Here is a 21,492-nt window from a genome sequence, read left to right as displayed (position 1 = left end):
ATGTCCCAAATTGTGTGTTTTAGATGAAATTGAAAGTGTTGATGAATAAAATATTTAATTTTGAATGTGTATAGATCAAGAACGAAAGTAAACAGATTTAGATTGGGGAAAATCGAAAGTTGAAGAATAGTTGATCTAGTCCCTCTATTTCGACTACGAGGTAAGTTCATATGCAAATAATGTCTTTGAATTGAATTATATATGTTTCATTGTCATGGAAATGTTATAAATGTTGAACAAGCACTTTCAAGCAAGAATAAACAGAGTTACGATATTTGAAAGTCCCATACGAACCTTAGGAATATAATAGGATACGAATGTCATGACATTCGGTTATCGAGATGTGGTTACATGTAAGACCATGTCTGGGACATTGGCATTGTAGTGAGATTATGTGTAAACCATGTCTGGGACATTGGCATCGTTAATCGATTTCGTATAAGACCCTGTCTGGGACAGAGGCATCAATATGTGATAACATGTAAGACCATATCTAGGATATGGCATTGTATGAGCTTATGTGATTTTTGAGTATCCTTAACGGTTCCAAATGTTCAACGGGCAAAGTCAAGTCGAGAAATAATATGTGAATGAGCTAAGTGATTCAGATATGTATGATATTCATACAAGTATTGAAAAGAGAAGTAATTTATAAATTTAATTGTGAAATTGAATATGTATACCATGAGAAAGGTTTGTGATCATATATGTGATTAACTATGCTCAACACATTTGAATTGATATGCAAATGTTCATATGATGGTTTTATTTGTATATGGCTTACTAAGCTTTTAAAGCTTACTTTGTGTGTTCTTTCTATGTTTTATAGACTTTCGAAGCTAGCTCAAGCATCGCGGATCATTGGGAACCATCATCACACTATCGACTACTTGTTGGTACTTTTGAAGCTTTGTATATATGGTATATGGCATGTATAGGTTAGTGTCATTTTAATATGTTTTAAGTTATGAAAGTAGCCATTAGATTTGGCTTACAAATAATGTAAATGTTGGTGTGGATATGGCCATTTAAATTGGCTTGAGTTATAGGTTTAAAATATGATACATGAGATGTATATAATGCCTTAAGTGTTGGCCTGTTTTGGTATGGTATGTGGTTGCTATTTTGGTTAGTTGTAAATTGAAATATTAAGACTGGAATGAAGATATGTTGTGGCTCGATTATGTGATGTTGAAATGGTAAGTTTTGTGGCATGAAATAGGTGATAAGGTAATGATGAAATGCATTTAGAAGTTATGCAAGTTTAATGATTTTGGTATATTGTTTTGTTATGAATTTGGTTGAGAATTTAAGTTGTGAAATGGTTGATTATGAAATGGCATGAAATGTTTGTGAATTGGCATCTTTTGGCTACCCATATTTGTGATGAAATGATACCATTTTGATGGCTAGGTGAGCATGAGAAAAGAGTGGCAAATTGGCCTTGAAAATGGCCTATTTTTTTCCACACGGGCGTGTGTCTCAGCCGTGTACGACACACAGTCATGTTACACAGCCGTGTGTCCCCTGGGATACCATTCGAATTAAAGTCAGTATACTCTACAGTTTTGACACGACCTAGACACACGGGCATGTCTACTGGCCGTGTATGGCACACGGGCTAGCAGATAGGCGTGTGGTCAGCCATGTAACCTAAGTTCACACAGCCTAGCACACGGGCATGTCTTCGGCCATGTGGTACAAGTCAGTATGTATGTCCTGTTTTATCACGGCCTGTGACACGGGCGTGTCGGATAATCGTGTGAGGAACACGACCTGTCACACGGGTGTGTGACCTTTTAAAGTTTGAAAATTTTATAAGTTTGAAAATTTTATAAGTTTCTCAAAGTTTGTGAATGTTATCAGTTTAGTCCCGAACCACTTCTAAGCATGTTTTAAGGTCTCATAGGACCTTAGAAGGGATAATATGATTAAGATGAATGTATTTTTATATTGAAATGCATAAACTTATGTGAATGATGTGTATTAATCGGTAATGCCTCTTAACCCTATTTCGGCGACAGATACGGGTTAGGGGTGTTACAATATAATCAAGCAAATGCAACATAACTTGGCATTATTTGCATTACAAATGACAAATTAAACCATTATAATTAAAAATGATTAATATTTAAAATAATTCAAATTTTATTAAGTAAATATACAATAATTTTTGCAGCTTTAGTAGTCATAGGAGATCCATCTTTCTTTCTATGTGTAATGTCAAAAAGCTAAAGGCGTCCAACTTTTTGACCAGATGACAGTTCCTACAATATAGTAGGAAAAATATATTTAATAGAAAGTAATTAATATTTGACACAATTAATAAATTCAAAATACCTCGTCATCAGCTAGACAAGCAAAACTTTTCGACCCAACTGTGTGCGTGAATTTTTGTTTTTGCCTACTACATTGTGAAATTATTATTACATATATAGTAAATACTACAAATTGAAATAATTATAAGAGTTTGGAAGTACGTAATATCGCTCCTTTCTTTGAATTTCAAAACCTAACTGCATCTTCCCATTGGTACCTCAACATTCCCGACGGGACATTTCGCAATTTCTCTTCGAGGCTTATATTTTACTTAAAATATTCCTTTTTAAAGTACTTTTATGGTCTCTCCATTTCTTTGCTAATGCTTTCTTCGCATAATTTTCCGAGACCTCTAAAACAAATCTCTCCTACAAATAACACAAGTTTAGAAAGTAAACATATTAAACCAAAGTATTATAAATTAAATTCACGTTATTACCTTAATATTATCCAGAGCACGATTTTTGTTAGTATCAGCCATATGATGCCATGACTCGTAGTTGATTGGTAACAAATTGGCATTTCGTGCTATAATGCCCAAGTATCTTGCTAAAACTCGAGCTTCTGATCCAATAGGCTAACCATGACTATTTCTAGATACTTTGACATGCTCTATAGAATTTAGATTGTATAAATCCTTTAATAGTGTACGTCCTCGAGTTTTGTGTCTCCCACCATTTTCAGCTAAAAAAATTAAATATGATAATATAAGAATTTGAAACAAAAATCAATAATAAAAGTCAACATGCATGTAAATTAAAGTTAACATTACTTTGAATTTCTACAGGTTCGTCAACTATATATGGAACATCCGAAGATCCAATAACAGCATGTTGATCACTATTTGTTTCTTCCGAATTTGGAGGAATTTGAATAATATCTAGATCTCACAATCTTCTTCTAGGCATATTATCTTCAATACACATAAAATAGTTGAAATATTAGTAACTAATTACATCAATAATAGTAATGGATATATTTAACAAGATCAAGATTTAAATTATAATATTACATATAATTAAAAAATCGTAAAATCTTACTACATCATGATTCGTAAATATCTTCATGCACATCCTAGCGAACCCATTGAAATTGTATACTAGTACTAGGGGTAGTTTCATTTAATTTTTGTTCTGGAAAAGGCAAAGTTTCTGATCAAGTGCACTTCTTCCCGTTTCGGTAAAAACATTTCCACCAATATCACAATCATCGGATGCAATAATTTCAGGTAGAAACGATTGCAAACCATGACTGTGCATATTAAATGCATATTAAATGTATCTGCAACATACCTTCCATGTCATCTTCTCTAATAGACTGATGGTGAGCATTATGAGGATAAGTCGGATTAATCGTTGAAGAGGTTCTACGAGGTGTACACTCTCAATGGAAAATCCATTTTTTATACCCTAAATAAAGCCATCAACAATTAGATGTTTGTAGACAACTTCACGAATATACAAATTGATGTTTCCACAATTCTTACACGGGCAAAGAATCATATTCTCTTGGCTTGCATTTTGAAACACAAAATTTAAAAAAGTTTATACTCCATTTCGATAGTCGTTGCTTACCTTTGACAAATCCATCCAACTCTTATCCATTCTATAATTCTTGAAGTATAAAGTTGACAATAAATTACGGTTAATTAAGTGTTCTAAATAGATTTAAATCATGTCATTGTACTAAAATAGATAATATATATCAAGTATTTGATTCGGTTGTTTTCTAATTCTCTATTTCTAATTAAAACATATAAGTAATAAATTTATCACAGCCAAATCAAATAAACAAGCAATTTCCAATTTTAATTCAATTAAATTAAAACATGTAAGTAATAAGAGGTACTTACAAATGCAATTAATGAGAGCTTAAAATGAATTTGGCAATTCAAATGAGCCTATCGAATACTTCTTTTGTAGAGATCCAATTCACTGTTTCAATAGAAAACATAGTAAATAAATGATAAGATAAATTGACATTAATATATATTAATTCATGTTATTTAAATTCAAGAAGTTAATTTGTAGCAGCATGTATCATCAGAGCATGGAACTAATTAGATAGAAAAGGAGATTGTAACAGCCCTAATTTGACCCTAGTAGGAAAGTGGTTTCGGGACCACAAAACCGGGTCGTAAAAATAATTAACCATTAAGTTTTGTGTTTATTGTATGTGAAATAGGCATGTGTGAAAGTTTCATGCTCCAATTTTGTCATTAGTATGTGAAATTATTAAATAGGACTTATGTGAGGAAATTTAGAAATGTGCTAGGCAAATGTTATAGTGGCCTATTAAAGCATGTTAGAAAATACTTGTACTTGCATGTCAAATTAGCCAAAAGTCTAGATGGTGGCCGGCCATGCTATGGGTTAAAACATATTATAAATATGTTATGTTAACATTTGTGTTAAAAATAATAAAATAATAGTGGTTAGTAGGAGAAGAAACAAAAAAAAAAAAGAGTTAGCTAGGTTGCTCCTCCATTGCCATAACTAGAGGAAGAAGAAGAGGGGAAGTTCGGCCAAGGTGGTTCTTTAGATTAAGGTATGTTCAATGTTGCTTTTGGAGGTTTATACACCCTTTGGATGATTAGCCTAATTCTATCTATCTCATGGATGGAATTGGGGTTGTTGGAGAGTTAGGATTCGGCTAAGAGGCTTCAAAATCTTAGTTGATGCCTTGATACTACTAGCATGTTAGCTATATGGATGTGTTAAGTTACTTGAAATGTTAGATAAATTTGAACTCCCTACCAAATTCTTTAGACAACCCATGTTAGAAATTTCGGTATTGAGATGTCTAGAACTTTTGGCCATTGTAGCTATGGAGAAATAAGGTTTTTGTTTCTTGTTAAATTTAGATGAACAAGGGTAGATGAGTGTTTGAACTATACAAATAATCATATGTGAGCATTTGGTGCTAAGGGAAAGGAATCGGCTACCTTATTAGGTACCAAGACCGAATGTGAATTTGATTAGGTTTGAGTAATTATTATGCTTAAAATCGATGTAGTTAAGTACCATGTTCTAGCCGAACATGTAGTTGTTTAATGTTGTGAACAAGTGTCGTTTAGTTGTTCTAAAATTGTCTAAATTAGATGTTTAATCATCTAAAGGGTTCGGCATTGTGCATTCTTGTTAAGAGTTTGATTTGAAATCATGAGATCTTGTTGACTTGTGTTTAAATGGCATTCGGTCATGGTCTATGGGAGTTTACTAATCCGGTTTAGGTGCCAAATACTTTGTATTGGAAATTTTGATGTAAGTAGAAATTAATTAAGATGATATTGAGACATTCAAAATAAATATGTATTAAAGTTATATTTGTAGTAGTTTAATGTGATTTACCAAGTGCACAAATTTGAAAGCGAGATGGTGATAGACTTAAGTGGTAATTGATTCAAATAAATTGGTTCTAAAATGTATATGAATGCCGTATGATTGTGTTTGATTGGGAGGTAAATTGTTTGATTTAGCTCAAGAGCTTAGAGGATCAACGTTGGATAGGGGAAAGGAAAAAGTAATTGAATAGCCGTTGAAGTCGTTCGACAACGTCCGAGGTAAGTCTTCGAGTAATGAAACTTAGTTTATGATTTGATTAAGTCATGACATATAAGCATAACAAATAAACAGTGATATAATGTTCTACTTGAATGATATATTGAGGTGATTAGTTTATACCTATGACGGGTAGCCGAATGTGTATAGAGATCATGTTATAAAGCCAATCAAAATCATGCTCTTTGTATGTGGCTATTGACCCGAAATTGGTAAGGTTTGATAAGTGTCTTGTGTTTGAGCTTTAGTAATGAAAATGAAATATGGATGTGTCATGATTTATTGATATATGTGCATGATTATTCGAATGATATCCGGGCTAAGTCCCGAAGGCATTTGTGCTATTGACTATATCCGGGCTAAGTCCCGAAGGCATTTGTGCTAGTGACTATATCCGGCTAAGTCCCAAGGCTTTTGTGCTATTGACTATATCCGGCTAAGACCAAGGCATTTGTGCGAGTTGCTATATCCGCTAAATCCGAAGGTACTTGGGTTTGGAAATGAGCGATCTTGCTGTAATAATTTCAATTAATACGCTCATAAAATCCAAACGATAAGGTATGTTTCGTATATGCATCGGAAAAGTTAATTTCTTTTTAGATAGTATGCGCTCTATTAATTAACAACTTCCGCCTTTAGTTAGGTTTGATCCTCGTATGAATATACCGTTGAGGTGTGAAGTAAGTATGATTTTGGGAATATGCGATATGCAACTATTCATTTAGTCATATGAACGCTATACTTTAGTCGTAAATAATTTCATTACTTGAACTTACTAAGCATTAAAATGCTTACTCACATTTTAATTCTCTGCTTTATAGATTTTGTTCGTCACCATCGGACTCGGGAGTGTCAAAGTCAAGTCATCCACACTATCTAAGCCACTTTTTGGTACTCTTTTAGTTCAATTTTGAAAATGGCATGTATAGGGCTGACCCTTGTTGTTAATTAAGTACCCTTTGGTAATGTGTATTCAGATAGCCATGCGAAAATGGCTCGATATTTTGAAGTATAACATTATGGTCTTGTGATATGGTTATTAAGTGGTGTGGAAATGTTTGGTAATGACCAGCCATTGGAATGGCCAATCATGGTCCTATTGGTGCTACGTACGTCATGGCTAATCGGGATTACCCTTGATAATAATGTATGTCAATTTGCTATTCGATTCATGGAAAATTATGAAATAGGTAAAATTTACCTTAAAATAGATGCAGACAGCAGCAGTGACGTAAGTTGGAAAAATCACTAAAAATAGTAGGAATGGAATTAAATATTGAATAAATTATGTAATCAAATCTTGATGAGTCTATTTTCATATGAAAGAAACGAAACGACCATATGAGCCGTATTTTATGAGATGTTTAAGTTTTCATGAAACAGGGCCAGAGCTTTTTCTGGATCCCCTGTTCTGATTTTGAAAATTTACCATAAATTAACCAGAGACAATTAGAAGTCATATTTTATATGTATAGATTCATATTTGAGTCTAGTTTCATTAGAAACAAGCGTCATAAGTATTGAAGCTCTGTACAGGGAGATATCTAAGTCATAATGCATGAAGGTCAGAGTAGTCAAACCCTAAAACAGCGGAGATTTTAACTAATAAACTGTACTAATTGGCTTGACCAAAAATTATAGAAAAAAATTAGTAAATGGACATATGAGTCTAGTTTTAGAAAAAATTTACGGAATCTGTTTTTGAGTTTTGGAACTCGAGATATGATTTTTAAAGTAACTGTGATGCAGTTAGCCAGCTTGACTGGAAATTTTAAAATGAACTGTGTAAGTAAATGAATTAAGTCCGTTAACACTTCGTGTTCGACTCCGGCAACGGTCTCGGGTACGGGGCGTTACAAAGATCTAATAACCAGGTTTCAATTTCCAAACCTCTAGATATGGTTAACACATGAACTAAAATTATTAGAACTAAATAATGATAGGAACCAACTTATATGAAATTAACATATATGGATTGAATCCCAAAATTGACCTTTTAAAGATTTTGCAAAAGAGCAGCCAACCTGTATGGTATTTATTATATTCAAAAAATGCATTAAAAATTATGAAGAGTGTTGGCATTCAATGCTACTATTTTTAATTTCTCATTAATTTTTTCATATAGAATTCCATTTATCAGAATTCTTTTATTTTTCCTTATTTAAATCAAAAGCTTGCATTAATTAGCTTGCTTTGAGTTTGCACTTCAGATACCAAAGATAGGTTGGTTCTAGCAGTGTTGAAATGACATATTAGTTTACATTTTTCTTCCAAGCTATTAACTCTTTTGTAAGAAAAGAATCCTCAAAAATCTATGTTTTTTGGCTTTTTCACCCCAAACAGTTGTGCCTCACTTCAGTTCTTTTCTTCATCCTTAATAAAAAGACAATGTACATAATTAGTGTAGCAAACTATCTAGGAAGATGGTCAAGAAAAACCAAACTCTGCCTCATCACAAGTTCAGCTCACTTTGTATTTAACTGAAGCTAAAACCAATGGAAGTGTTTGAAATTCATAAACAACAACAAAAACAACAAAGTTGAAAACTATCTGCAAATTACAAAAGTAATTAAAGAAAAAGGCACCAGCATTGGTTCCAGATCTTTTTGCCTTGGCTCTTTTCTCTTGGCCTCTTCTTCCTCCCCTCTCGATTCTCTCTCTCTCTCTCCAATTCATCCATGCTGTAAATACAATTTCATTGTCTCTTTCCCAAACTATATATCCAATTCTCTATCACAGCAATGAAAATAAATAAAAATCTCTTTGATTTGTCTTTAAGTCTCTGCCTCTGTGTCTCTTTCCCAAATACAGACACAATCTTTATATGAAACTAAGATAGACTAGAAACACTAATAAAAATCTTCATTATAGGTTGAAAATGCAGGTTTAATTGAGGGGAAACTCATCCAAAATTCATGGAAGCTTTGCTAATCAAATAAAAAATCTCACAAAGGAAATGCTAATTATGATTAAATAACAAGTAAAATAAAATCAGCAAATCATAGTCCAAATCTCAAACATAAATTATAAAGCAAATCACCACATAAAATGCCAACTAACCAGGTTATGTTTACGTCTAAAAGATCTAACACTAATCAGTCATACAACAAAACAGCAGCATACACCAACACCCAAACAACAAAGAATCAACTACTAACAAACGCTAAAGCAGCAACACAATCGACTCCAAACAACACTAAAACAATGACCCAAAAACACAAAAAATAGCTACTAAACCGACGTCCAGCATAGTAGGAAATCAAGGATACATGGAGATTGCTAATATTTTTCAATTAAATTATAGAGTTAAAATTAATAGGTGTTAAAAGAACTAACTTTATCTATTGAAACTCGAATGGATCGAGCAGCGATGGACGGAGCAATGTTGACTAAGGAGATGGAGATTGATAGCAAATGCACTATCGTCGGTGATACAACAGACGGATGACTAGACAAACGACCAAAAGCAAACGGATGGGAAAGAAACAACTAAGTTAAGGATTTGGGGAAAATAATTTTGGGGAATAAGGGTTGGGGGTCAACTATCAGAACGACGCCGTTTCAATAAAAATTTAAAAATATTCGCGGTGTTTATGGGAAAAACGCCGCTATTGCTTTACCTTTAGCGACGTTTATGAGAAAAATGTCGCTATCATTTTTAACCTTTTGCGGCATTTATGCAAAAACAGCGCTATTGTTTTACCTTTCGCGGCATTTGTGGGAAAAATGCTTCTATTGTTGTTATACCTTTAGCGGTATTTAGGGAAAAATTGCCACTATTTCTTTACCTTTTGCAGCGTTTATGGCAAAAATGCCACTAACGCTGCTCCCATTCGGTGTACCTTTGCGACGTGTAGCATAAAACGTCGTTATATATGTACTATTTGTAGCATTATTTCCACAAACACCACTATAAAACAACTTATTGCGGCGTTTTTTGGTTGGCACTACTCATGGTTTATATTTGTAGCGTTTTTCAATACAAACGCCATTAAAAGTTTAACCTTTGCAGCGTTTTTTATTCAAACGTCACTAAAAACACCGTTAAAAGCTTAATTTGCTATAGTGCATTCATCATTGGGCGAGACAAAGCCAAAATAGTAACAAGGGAATTGATTCTATCAACACGTAATCAACCTGTGTAGTACTTAACCTAAACAATGCCTCACGGATTGCAATCGCTTCTGCAAAACTAGGATCCATTAACATAATTAACTTAGCATGAATAACACCTTATTACCATACCGTTCGAATCCCGCAAGACAGCTACGGAAATAGTGGCCACCTTATCCTCAAATCAGGCCGCATCCACGTTGCAGTTTAGAAACCTCGTCAGTGGCTGAAGCCAAGCAATACTGCTCACCATCAGTCGCTCCGAGAAGGCCTGCACTACCTCGAAAACTCGTCCAGCCTGCTGCCAGCTCTGCAAAAACAAATCAACAAATCGTAGTATGCTTATAGCAGCCGCTGATACATTCTGCCAAAGAAAAATATTGCGATAAAACCAGATAGTCCATAAAATAGTAAGACCATAGCTAGGCCATCTAGGAACAAGAGATTGAAAAAGCGCGTCAATGAGCAGTTCCATCGTTGACTGCCCATGCCGCATCCTGGCCCACTGCCAAACCTCAGTTGCAATCGGGCATTTTAACAATGAAAATATTTAAATGCAATTATGCATATATTAATAAAAATAAATTTGATAATAATCTATAGTATTAACAATTATTTTTAAATGGAAATAAAATATATTTAAACCATGATAAAAAGAAATTCATCAATGTACTTTATATTTTAAAAGAAAAGTAATAACTTACATGATAAATATTGATTTTATTACTAATTCTAGTTTGTATCAACTATAAATATCGACTTACCATACATAATTTATTTTAAAACCAAAAATACTTTTTTTTTTAAATTTGCATACGTATTTTTTCACAAGTAATATAGGAAGTCACAAGTTCTTAATCATTTTGACTTTATTTTCCTTTAAAAATTAAATTATCTCTACTCACTCTGTCTAATTTTATTTATTTCTTGGACTAGAGATAATAGGGCACCCAATTAGTTTTGCTATTATTGGTAGAGCATTTAGATATAGCATTTTGTTGTTAATGAGTTTATTTTTCTTAATGCTAGGTAATAATAAAGCTAATTTAAATGAATTACACAGTTTAAAGCAATTTTTGTGATTGTAACTATTAAATACTTTTAATTGTTATTTGAATAATAATAATTTTATAAAACATATGAGCAATCCGTGGATCGCATTGACTAAAAAACTAGTAAATGTGTATATATATCAATCGTTTGAGCTTTTATTTTCTTTTAATGTTTTTATATATAAAAAGATAAATGTTAGTTTTATATAGTTTATATTTTTTATCCAATTAATTATATTTTTAGTTAAGTTGAATTATATATATCATCCAAAAACGTTTTATAGTTCAAGTAATTGTATTTTGTACCTATTAAATGAATCTAAAAGATTACTACTTTCGAATTGTGTTCCTTGATTTTCGTTCCAATTTTCATTCCTCGTATTAATACGATTCACGTTCCAAGTAACATTGCTTTTTTCAGCTTTGAGTCAATTTTTTGTATTTGTCACATGTGATTTGGTTATGATAATGATGGTGTGATTCCTCGTTGCATCATTGTTAAGATTTTATATCAGGAATGAGCACGTTGCTAATTGCTCCTCTTTTGTTTTGTTGGTGTGTATGTGTGTTGATTTTGGTATTGGTATTTGGTGAATGTTTATAGAGTGCTATGACATTATTTGCTTGGGATATGTTCTCTTTGATTATGGTGTTGTGTACTTTGGATCTTGCAATTATTGATTGGGTTGTTGTTTTTTAATTAGCTATGTCTTTTGGGGTTTGAAATGTTATAGGAGTTGAGAAACTGATTATGAAGATACAGCAGAGTCTTGAGCTTGAAGCTTCAATGACTTGCTATGCAAACAAGAAAACCGAGTTTGAAGAAACAAGAACAGATTGCTTATCTAAAACCAAAACAAGAAGAGAAATTTGTCGAAAGATTCATACATTGATGAAAACAAAACGTTACATATAAAACAAGTGATTAACTTGTCTGAAAAATTACAAAAGATGTCACCTAAACACACCTAACTCCACTAGCATGTCTTGAAACTAATAAAAACATTTCTTGCACACTTGGTTAAGTTGATTTATCAAATCTATCAGCACCAAATTACACCAAATACATTACATACTTAGTTCAAATGTAACTAACGAGAAAAACATCAGTTAAATAACAAAATAATAGCATATTTAGCAGCTACAACTTGCATAGCTTGATCTAAATGGTTTGCATTAAAGTCACCTTTTAATATTCCTCCTAGTCTTCCATGCTGCAAGCTCCTAATCTTGCTCTTAGATTTTCAAACCTTGGTATACCAAGAGGCTTTGTCAAGATGTCAGCCAATTGGTCTTCAGTACTGCAATGAACAAGTTTAATTTCTTGAGATTGTTTTACTTCTCTAACAATATGAAGCTTAACCTTGAAATGCTTTGTTTTGTCAAGAAATATTGGATTATTTCCAATTACAACAACAGATTGATTGTCACAATTGATCTCTGTTGCTTCTCTTTGGTGTAAGTTCATATCTGCCATGAGCTTTCTCAACCAGATTGCTTGATTAACAGCTACAACTACTGCAACATATTCAGCTCCAGCTGTTGATTGAGCAACAATGGACTGTTTTTTTGAACTCCAACAAAAAACAGATGATCCAAGGGTAAACAGATACCCTGAAGTACTTTTGATGTCATCAATTGATCCTACCCAATCACTATCAACAAATCCAAGGAGCTTCATGCTGTCAACCTTGGTGAACATAACACCAAAACTCAAAGTCCCTTTGATGTACCTTTGAACTATTTTAGTAGCTTGAAAATGATTTACATTGTAGCAGTGCATAAACATGGATAGGAGACTGACTGTAAACATTATGTTTGGCCTTGTGGTTGTTAAGTAAAGTAAACATCCCACTAGGCTCCTATAAGTTGATTCATTAACTTTTTCGAAATCACCTTGGCTAGACAGTTTTTCTCCAACAACAACTGGAGTACTGGTTGCTTTGCAATTTTGCAAGGAAAATCTTATCAGAATTTTTAAGGCAAATGCCTTTTGGCTTATGAAAATCCCTTGCTGAGTCTAAGATACCTCCATGCCAAGGAAATAAGACATTTCACCCAAATCAGACATCTCAAACATACTCTTCATTTTGTCTTTGAAATCTGTCAGCATAACATCATTTCCAACAATCACTAACAAATCATCCATATACAAGGAGACTATGAGTAATGTTTCATCACCTTCCTTCTTCACATACAGTGTTGGTTCACTAATGCTTCTCTCGAACCCCAAGCTTGACAGGTAGCTATTAATTCTGTCATACTAGGCCCTTGGTGCCTATTTTAAGCCATACCCTCTAGTTGTTTCAAGAAAACCATTGAAGAAAGTAGATTTTACATCGAGCTGATGTATTTTGCACTGCCTTTAAGCAACCAATGCCACCAAAAGTCTAATGGTATCAATTTTTACCACAGGGGCAAATATTTCAAAGTAATTAATCCCATACTTCTGACTAAATCCCTTCACAACTAACCTTGCCTTTAGCTTGTACAAACTTCCATTAGCATTGTGTTTAGCTCGAAACACCCATTCTACTCCTATGACCTTTTAGTGAACTGGTCTTACAACTAGATCCCAAGTCTGATTTTTATGTATCATGCTCATTTTATCAAGCATAGCTTACCTCCAGCCTTCTTGTGCTTGAGATTTTTTCAAAACGAGCTTGTTTAATAGCAGCTACATCAGCCCTCTCATATACTTCACTGATTACTCTGGTTCCCTGAACTGGTACATGATCAATGTCCAGCTTTTGATCACACTGATCAACATCATTTTGCCCTGTCACTAAATCTTCAGCAGCATGTTCTTACTCACCTTTGTCTTAATTCTAGGTTGACATCTCATCAAATACCAGATCTTTGCTTACAAATACCTTGTAATTTGTAGGATCAAGATTCTATAGCCCTTTTTAACACTGCTATAGCCTACAAGGATGCTAGGTTGAGCCTTCTTTGCCAATTTGTCCCTTTTAACAGTAGGAACATGTGCATAACAGATGCAACCAAAAACCTTTAGATGAGCTACTAATGGTTTGAATCCAAACCAGGCTTCAAATGGAGTTTTTTCTAACAAGGCTTTGGTTGGTAGTCTATTTTGAAGATTCTGTTTCAGCGCAGAAACTTCTAAGGAAACTACTTTCAAACATTAGGCATCTAGCCATATCCATCAGGGTTCAATTCTTTCTCTCACTGACACCATTTTTCTGAGGTGTGTAGGTGTTGGTGAGCTGGTGTCCAATCCTTGATTCTTTACAAAACCTTTGAAACACATTAGAGATGTACTCTGACCTATTATCTGACCTTAATACCCTAAGCTTGCAATCTAATTGAGTTTCATCTGTTGGCTTGAACTTCCAAAACACTGAGGCTACTTCTGACTTGAGCTTTAGAAAATAAACCCAATAAAATCTTGAGTAGTTATCAATGAAGAGAATGAAGTACCTACTGCCATTCAAAGATTGAGTCTTCATAAGGCTACACACATCAGTATGGACTAGTTGCAACTTTTCAGAGGCTCTCTAGGCCTTGTTTGCTAGAAATGACAGTCTAGCTTGTTTTCCTAGCTGACACACTTCACAAATATTTTGTTGTTCAACTACTTTTATGAAGTTTTCAACTAAATCTTACTTTGATAACTAAAGTAGTGACTTGTAGTTAACATGATCCAACCTTTTGTGCCACAATTTGGACTCATCTAAAGTAATTGTGTAGGCACTAACAAACCCCTTACTCCAATCAACAACAAAGCTTCTATCAGTCATTGCTATTGACATGAGATTAGATCCACTTGGATCACTGATCAGGCACTCTTCGCCTTTGAACACAACGAAAAATCCTTTTTCAAGTAATTGTACAATACTTGGTAATTTCTATCAATTTCAGGTACTAAGAGAACATTGGAAACAAGTTTGGTACCTAAAGGAGTGTCAATCAGCACATCTCTCTTCCATTTTGCTTTAATGTATTGACCATTGCCCACTTTTACTCTCGATTTGAAACTTTTGTCTATGCTCTTGAAGATAGCAGAATCAAGTGTCATAGGTTGGTCCAGCCACTATCAATTAGCCATAATTTTTTCCTTTTTCTTCTAATTACAGAACAAGAAGCAATAATTACTTCTCTTCCTGAGCATTACTCTATTCTGCCACTTGAGCTTCTATTTTAAGCTGTTGATCGCTGCTTACAAACCTTACATTGCACATCAGATCTATACCAGCAAATGCTTTTGGATGGCTAATCCTTTTACAATGAGAGCCAAGTGGATATCTTCTTCTTGCTCCATCCCTTTTAGGCTTGTCTAACCAAGTTTTCTTCCCTTTGTAGCCAAAGGAGCTCGATGTTGGTTTGCTCTTGTCTTAAAATGCACCTTCTTGATGCTCATCCTATCTACTAGCTCTCCTTTGTTCCTGAGCATAAAGAGCGTTAATCATCTTAGCCAAAAAGATTCTTGACAGATCTCTTGAGTCTTCAAAGGAAGAGATTTTGGCTTCATATCTTTTAGGTAAGGTTGAGAAAAGCTCCTCCGCTATTCTGCTTTCACTGAATTGGCCCCCAAAAAGCCTGATATTGTTCACAACAGCCATAATCCTATCTGAATATTGCTTAATTGTCTCTGACTCCTTCATCTTCAAGTTTTCAAAATCCCTTTTGAAGTTGATGAGTTGTTGATGTCTTGTTTTTTTATTGCCTTGAAACTCTTCTTTGAGCTTGTCCCAAGCTTGCTTTGGAGTCTCACAGACCATGGTCCTTGTGAAAATCAAGTCTAACACACTATTTTGGAAGCAGGATATTACCTTGTACCTATTGGCTCTATCATCAAAGTGTTGCCTAATATGAGCTATCGTGGGGTTAGCTCTAAAGGGTGGTGGTTCAATATCAGCATTGACAACCTCCCACAAGTCAAATGCTTGCAGGTAGGTCTTCATTTTTACTACTCAAATATGGTAGCTTTCACCATTCAACACTGGTGGGGGAGCTAGAGAGACTAGATGAAGACATGATGTTTTTGAAAATAGAAAAGAGAAAGGTCTTCTAAGAAGTTGGCTCTTGATACCAATTGTAGGAGTTGAGAAATAGATTATGAAGATACACCAGAGTCTTGAGCTTGAAGCTTCAGTGATTTGCTATGCAAACAAGAAAATCGGGCTTGAAGAAACAAGAATAGACTGCTTTACTAGAACCAAAACAAGAAGAGAAACTTGTTAAAAGATTCATACATTGATGAAAACAAAACATTACATATAAAACAAGTGATTAACTTGTCTGAAAAAATAGAAAAGATGTCACCTAAACACACCTAACTCCACTAGCATGTCTTGAAACTAATAAAACATTTTTTGCACACTTGATTAAGCTGATTTACCAAATCCATCAGCATCGAATTACACCAAATACATTACATACTTAGTTCAAATGTAACTAAGTAGCAAAACATCAATTAAACAACAAAACAGCAGCATGTTCAGCAGCTGCAGCTTGCATGGCTCGATCTAAATGGTTTACATGAAAGCCACCTTTTAACATATGTTTACGTTATAACCTCTTTGAGGTCTTTTTTAAATAAATTTCTTATCTGTACTTTAAAAAAGAAAAACCAGACCTACAAATTCTGCAGATTGCAAACCTCTCTTGTATACTTCCCTCTCCCATCTCAAATACAAATTAACTTTTAGACAGTATCAATAGTAAGGCAGATTTTGATTCTTTTAGGAAATATAAGAATGCACATATCACATACAATCATTTGGAGTGGAAAAAGAAGAATAAACAAAGGGTGCTCCCAATTACATTACTAGCAAGTGTATATCATCATTTTGCTCTTTTAATAGGTTTTAGCTTCAAAACCTCCTTCGGCTCTCTTTTCAAGAGAATAAGGCATGTATGTTCCCATAATTCTATCCCACATGACGAAGAATGGTTGAGAGAAATTTTATTTGCCTCCATATAAATAATGATGAACATCATGGTAAGCCGAATTGTTGTTAAAGAAGATGTGGAACAAGTTTCCAGGAAGCCATACCCCGCAATGGTCATCCACTGATTTAATGGTGGCAAAGCTGAAGAAATACATGGAAGTTCTTGGAGACATGCCAGAGATTGAATACGACAAGGCACCACCAATTATGTCAAAGACAAACGCCTCCAATGGGTGATTGTATATCGCTCCAAATGCGTAGGGAACCACAAGTTTGTGGTGATGAGAATGGAAGTGTCGGTATAAGAACTTGTTGTGGTGGAAGTATCTATGCATAAAATATTGCCATGTATCCAATACAAACATTACTATTATAAATTGTCCTGCCATAACTGTTATGGAATTTGATTGGCTTTTGGAAGCACCTCCACCTTCATTTCCTATCACCTACATATTAAAAGTCAACAGTCACCTCACTTTCAAAAAGGAAAGACACATGTATACTCTTTTATTGATAACATTTTTTCAAACCATATCTTTAAGCAAAATATATTGCAGATTTATTACTAAATAAATAGCAGCATCATTAAGTTTAAAAATTAATAAGAAAACAAGCCACAAAGTTATTATCATAAAAGGAGAAAGAAAAAGAAAAACTTGGTCATAAACTGTACCCTGTACAAAACGATGGCAAGAGTAGACTGAATGGTTTGCTGGAAAAGGACATTTTTTATGACATTTGCTTTGGACACCAAATTCTTTGAATGCAATCTGTAGTTGTCGAAGGACCCAAAAGACATGTAGAAAGCTGAATAAATCCAATAAACAACGATCGGAACAAAAGTTGCCAGCAATTCATCAGATATTGCCAAAGCCATCTTTGTACTACACAAATGGGAGGAAGAAGAAGAAGAAACAGCAAGGAAATTAATGGCATTGGAACTGCCACTCATCAACTTATAATTACGAAACAGATGGATTATGAGATGGCCTTTGAATTCAATGTCAAACACAATTAAATGCGGCTTCTTCACTTGCTACAAATTTTCTTACATAATATTATTATAATTATACATTAAATTTCTATTTTGAACAACAAGTGTTGAAATAACTTTTATTTTAGGCTTCTTTACTCTACTTGTTTCCCAAACCTTATACATGGTTCTTCTTTTATTTGCTTCACTAATGGGAAACAAATTTACGAAATGATAAAAAATTTATACTCAATCCTCTATTTATCTCCTCAAAATTCTATTTATTATAAAGATAATTATTGTAAACTTACCATATAATTTATATGGTAAAGTTTCATCAAAGAAAGAAAGAGAAAATTATGATAAAAAAGTAAGATTGTAGATGCATTAGCAAAAATAGTTCTCTCCAATGTTGAAGGTTTGCGCATGATCGAAGATCCCCTATAGAGATTCAAGAAGTCATAATCGAGGATAATGCTAGAGGCAATTTATAGAAGAATATGATTATGTAATCTTTTGCTCATGTTTAATTATGGGGTGTATAAATTTAACAAGTTCAATCAATTAGCGAAAGGTATCTACCTTTCAAAAAACATATATGAGTTATCAAATTAAATTAATTAATTTATTATGAGTTATTAAATTCAAGTAATTAATTTATAAGTTTATAATATTTCAAATTCATAGTAAAAATTAAGGAACTAAATAATTTATTGAATTGATATATTTAATTTCACTAATTAAAGATTATATTGATTTAATAAAATATAATTAGTAGATTTTTTCTCATGTGAAATTTAAATATTTTATTAAGACAATATTTTAATTAAAATTATTTTTATTTAATGCATTATAATTAATAGGCTTTTTATATGAAACAATTATAATTTTACTTCTAATTTTATATAATATGATTTATAAAATTCATTCTACTAAAAACTTGAATATTATTTAGAAGTGTTATTATAAAAATAGCTCACTATATATATATTTGGTTTTGTTTATTAATGAGATATTATCCTATTATGTTCATTAATTTCTTATTACCTCCACGGCTCCGCGCGCCTACCTTATTTATTGGATTCTTACTAACGAAATAAATGCAGTACGATTGCAAAGAAATAGGACATAAAATTTTAATAACTGATTGCAATTTTTTATATAATACCTCAAATTCTCTCTGACCATTTTCTAAATTCTAAATAAAAGATAAGCAATTCAAAAATAAAAATAAAAATAAGCACTCTTCAACATATTTGAATTTATGTTTTTTATATTAGTAATAATGTTAATGTCAAATGAATTAAAATTTAATTGATAATAAAATATATTTTAATAAATAAAAATTATTAAATTAATTATAAAATTTTAATAAATTGAGAATTTATCAAATTGACTTTAAGTTTATTTAGATAGCATAGAGTAATTGAATGAAAATATAATTATTAGGGTAATAATTAAATTCGTAATTATAGAGAATTGTTGTAACACCCCGAACCCGAGACCATCGCCGTGTCGGACACGAGGGTTAGCAAGCCAAGTTCACTTGTTTTGCCCATCCATTGGACATTTCTAGTCAGGCTGGAAAAACTGCGTCACTGTCGCCTTAAAATCATATCTCGAGTTTCAAAACTCGAAACTGGTTTCGTAAATTTTCCTGAATTTAGACTCATATATCCATCCATGGATTTATTTCTAGAATTTTGGTCGGGCCAATTGGTACAGTTTATTAGTTAAAGTCACCCATGTTACAGGGATCGACTGCTCTGACCTTCGCGGTATAACTTGAATATCTCTCTGTACAGAGCTTTAATGCTGGTGCCGTTTGTTTCTAATGAAACTAGACTCAAAATGGAATTTTTAAATATAAGGTATGTCTCCTAATTCTTTCTGGATAATTTATAGTAAATTTTAAAGTTTCGACAGGGAACCCAGAAACCGTTCTGGCCCTGTCTCACAATAGCTTTAATATCTCTTAACATGTAACTCCTATGACCATTTCGTTTCTTCCATATGAAAATAGACTCATCAATGTTCATTTACATAGCTGATTCACTATTTAATACCATTCCTACAAATTTTGGTGATTTTTCACATTCATGTTACTGCAGCTGGCAGCATCTGTTTTGAGGTAGGTCTTACCTATTTTGTAGTCTCCATGAACCAACTAGTCTTGCCTTACATAGGTCCACATATGATCATTTTAACCATGCCAATGGCTGATCATGTGACCAACATTCCCATTTCCAATTCATAGTCACATCATGACACCATATATATATATACAAACCGCAAATAGTTTAAGTTGATACTTCACTATTACGAGCCATTTTCGCATGGCCGTACACATATACATCATAACATATTTAAACCAACAAGGGTAGTCCTATACATGCCATTTCAAGTTCAACCAAGAATTTATACCAAAATGGGGGCTTGATAGTGTGGATGACTTCGACTTCAACGATCCCGAATCCGATTGCTATCGGCGAAATCTAGAAAACCGAGAGCCAAAGCGGTGAGTAAGCATTTTTATGCTTAGTAAGTCTCAAGGAATATAATCAACTCTAATTACAGCAATACATTCACATAGTTAAATGCATCATTTCATTAATGCACATTCACATAATCATACTTACTTCACCATCCCAACTCTTATGTTCATACACAAATAACGGCTTCATTAAGGCCGATAACTCGTTCCATCATAGGAGCGGATATTCACACGCCTACTCCTAGCGCATAAAGCACACACCGCACTTACCTTGTCATTGGGAAATTTCACAAGTGCATTAGCTGAAATTTTCCAGCAAGCTTAAAATTTTCAAATCACATACCTTCGAGTTTAACCGGATGTCGCTACTCGATCAATCGCCTTGGGACATAGCCCGGTTATGGTAACCCGCACCAAGGCCTACGGACTTAACCCGGATATCACGATTTGCACAAATGCCTTCGGTCTTAGCCCGGATAGAATGACTCGCACGAATGCCTTCGGTCTTAGCCCGGATGTAGCCACTAGCACAATTGCCTTGGTCTTAACCCGGTTATAATTTCCAGCATAATTGTCTTCGGCTTAGCCCGGATATCATTCAATTTCTCATGCACACATACATCAATAATCATTGGACATACATATTTATTTTCGTTACTAAGGCTCAAACACAATTATAATCACTAACATAATCGCCTTCGGGACTTAGCCGGGTATCATTCAATACTCATACACACATAAATCAATAATCGATACATCCATATTTCATTCCACATAATTCAAGTAAGGTCACTTCTTGAGGACTTACCTCGGATGTTGTCGAACGGCTTTTACGGCTATTCGATTACTTTTTCCTTCCCCTTGTCCAATTGTGGCCCTCTTAGCTCTTGAGCTAATTCAAACAAATTCAATTTATCAAAACCTCATTGTGCTAGCTTATGGCGAATATGACAAGGAATTTAAATGGTCATATGGCCACCCTTTAGCTTGAATACACAATGGTCATGCACATTTTATACTATATCAAGCAATTCAATACAATTTATTCGAGCATCAAGGAAAAGCT

General features: G+C 33.6%; 1 long non-coding RNA gene and 1 pseudogene across 2 annotated transcripts; both read right to left on the bottom strand.

Moving 5' to 3' along the window:
- Window positions 1-8,331: 8,331 nt before the first annotated feature.
- On the bottom strand, window positions 8,332-10,554 carry LOC128290634 (uncharacterized). 2 transcript variants are annotated; one of them, XR_008280414.1, is made up of 3 exons: window positions 10,410-10,554; window positions 10,125-10,302; window positions 8,332-8,560 (listed from the first exon to the last, which is right to left on the bottom strand). It is a non-coding gene; the product is annotated as an uncharacterized LOC128290634 (long non-coding RNA). The 2 variants fall into 2 exon arrangements; XR_008280413.1 differs by having other exon boundaries at window positions 10,125-10,554.
- A 6,151-nt stretch (window positions 10,555-16,705) lies between these two features.
- On the bottom strand, window positions 16,706-21,058 carry LOC108465539 (sphinganine C4-monooxygenase 2-like; annotated as a pseudogene).
- Between the last annotated feature and the right edge of the window lie 434 nt (window positions 21,059-21,492).

The sequence above is a fragment of the Gossypium arboreum genome, chromosome 3 (genome assembly GCF_025698485.1).
Source record: "Gossypium arboreum isolate Shixiya-1 chromosome 3, ASM2569848v2, whole genome shotgun sequence".
Lineage (NCBI taxonomy): Eukaryota > Viridiplantae > Streptophyta > Magnoliopsida > Malvales > Malvaceae > Gossypium > Gossypium arboreum.
This window is presented reverse-complemented; position numbering and strand designations above follow the sequence as displayed.